Source organism: Nannospalax galili, unplaced genomic scaffold, assembly GCF_000622305.1.
Source record: "Nannospalax galili isolate Female #2095 unplaced genomic scaffold, S.galili_v1.0 scaffold430, whole genome shotgun sequence".
NCBI lineage: Eukaryota > Metazoa > Chordata > Mammalia > Rodentia > Spalacidae > Nannospalax > Nannospalax galili.
This window is the reverse complement of record NW_008328607.1, coordinates 206902-209612: the sequence shown is the minus strand read 5'-3', so window position 1 is coordinate 209612 and position 2711 is coordinate 206902. Positions and strand designations below refer to the sequence as shown.

The 2711-nt window shown below is 38.8% G+C and overlaps 1 pseudogene; it reads right to left on the bottom strand.

Annotated features, from left to right (window-relative positions):
- Window positions 1-601: 601 nt before the first annotated feature.
- On the bottom strand, window positions 602-702 carry LOC115069343 (annotated as a pseudogene).
- Window positions 703-2711: the final 2009 nt, after the last annotated feature.

Here is a 2711-nt window from a genome sequence, read left to right as displayed (position 1 = left end):
TGCATTTTCTAGCCCTTCTTCCTATCTTCCAGCTCTTAAATTCTTCCGTTTCCTTCTTCCACAATGATCCCTGAGCCTTGGAGTATGAGGTAGAAATGTCTTATTTAAAACTGGTCCCTCAGTGGCTGGAAGATGGCTCAGTGATAAGAGCATTGGGTGCTCTTGCAGAGGACCCGGGTTTGGTTCCCAGTACCCACATGGTAGCTAACAACCATCCCTAATTCCAGTTCCAGGGGATCTGACACCCTCTTCTGACCTCTGTGGGCATTGCACAACATGGGTGCACTTACAAACATGTAGGCAGTACACTCATGCACATAAAATAAAAATAAAAATGATAAAGTATGAAAAAAAAAAAAACCTGGGCCCTCAACGGTCACTTATTCTCGGCATCTTGGACAGCTATGAGCCACAGCTATGAGTCTCTGCATGACCACCATTCACTGCAAAGAGGCTTTTCTTATAAAAGCTGAAAGTACTTTTTGTCTATCAGTATAAACAGATATTTAGAAGGCAGTTTGACTCTGTGTCAATTTAGCTGAACAACATTAGTTTGGGCCTCGGGCCTACAACTTCTACAGGCGTAGGTTGTTGGTGGGCTGAAAATATGAACCGTGTCATGAATTTGCATGCCGTCCTTGCACAAGGGCGTGCTAATTTCTCTTTATCATTGCACTTTTAGCACATGTGCTGCCAAAGCAAGCTATCCTGTTGTTTTTTACTGCCGTTTTTATGTTTGGAAGTAATAAATTTGTAGTAGTTACTTTGAAAGTAATGGATCTTTTCCTTCTAGCTTCTTTTTGATTAATGCTTTTTATCTTTAAGCAATAGGAACACATTGTGCCAGTGGTGATTTTATTTCTATTATATTTTCCTTGAGTTCTTAGAGCTTCTTGAATATATAAGCTGACATTTCACTGGATTTTCAGTCTTTATGTCTTCCAACGCTGCTCTTGTCCTGTGTCTCCCTTCCTTATTTCTGCACACCCAACCACAGCCACTAGTTCTATTTCAGTTCATTTTATACAGTCATACACTTACTGTGCTTTTTAAATGTTCTTAAATCTGAATTTTCTTTCATTCTCCTTATATTCCAACTGATTAATTTTCTCTTCTCTGATCTTTTGTTAAACTCATCTGTTATTAACCTAAGAAAATCTGTTATTCAATTTAAAAATTCTATTACAGGGGCCATAGACATGGCCCAACATTTAAGAGCTCATGATACTCTTTTAGAGGACATGAAGTGGTTCTCAGCACTTGCATCACCTATGATGCCAGCTCCAGAGGGATCCCATGCCTCCAGCCTCCATAGACACCTGCACAAACCCACATACAGACATACACATATACATAATTTTTAAAAATTCTACTACATTATTTATTTAAAGATCCCAATTTCCTGGTGAATTTCTCCAGCTTGCTATTACTTGTGTCACAAATACTGATCACAGTTAATTTGAGTGACCCCAATATAAAATTATCTGAATGTCTATTTCTGTTATTTTTTTATTTCTTGATTTTTCTTTTTTAAAAATTTTTATTTGTTATTAATTTTCTGAAGCTTTTAAAATTTTATTAGAATTTTTAAGAAATATCCTCAGGGCAGGTGAGCTGGTAATCTTGGCAGCTGCCTTGAGGAGGAGGATGGTGGGAAGAAGGAAAGAAAGCCGTGAAGCCATGCAGGTTTAGAGCCTACATGGAGGTTAGACACATGGTTGACTGGCAGCCACATGGCTGGGAGAAGGAAGCTTTAGAGACAGTAAAGAAATACAAGATGCTAGGGCAGACCCAAGACTCATAGAAAGCATGTTTAGAAAAGAGATATGAAGAAGAAAAGGAGAGATTATACTTTTCTGAAGAATTCAGAAAAGCAGGCAGACTTGCAGCTTACAGAGACCTACATGTCAGTGGCTTGGTCCAGAAGCTCTGCATTATTTATTTATTATTTTTATTTCTTATATATGAAGGTATTTCCTACATGTATGTAAGTTCAACTGTGTCGTGGAATGCCCATGGAGGTCAGAAGAGGGCACTGGATTCACCTGGAACTGGAGTTAGATGGTTGTTACTTGATGTGTGGGTACTGGGAATTGAACCCAGGTCATCTGCAAGAGTGATCAGTGCTCTTAACCACTGAGCCAGGTCTCCAGCCTGCTATTTCTTGAGTTTTCAGTTATTTGATCTTGTCTTAGGGCATGCTTAATACTTTCCAATTGAACATGGGGTTTACCTATGTGAAACTGTAATGGTCCCGATGATAGGCCTTCTCCATAGAAGAGCTGCCTTTCTAGTCATTGAAATTAGAGTAGGGGCCTGTCACTCTCATTCCCTAGGGGATAGGGAGAAGTCAAGTCTATTTCTGTGTAATGGACAGTTTATGTCTACCCTAAGCTTGCAGTCCTCTGTGGGTTTCAACTCAATGAGCACAATGTTAACCATTGCCTCTCTTCCGTAACTGGACTTTGAGCACAATTTATATCTCCTAGCATTGTTATGTCAAAGACTCTTGTGTCCTTCTGTTTTTCCTCCCAATAAGTTCAGCAATAACACAATACGTTGAGGAGGACAGCAACAAAGAACGCCAACTTGTCTCCCTGTATTTTCTTTCTTTCTTTCCAGGATATTACTCCTAACTCCTTTCTCCCTTGATTTTTTTTTTCTGTCTTCAAATTGTGGTAATTTTTAAATTATTTTTATTTATTATTTTT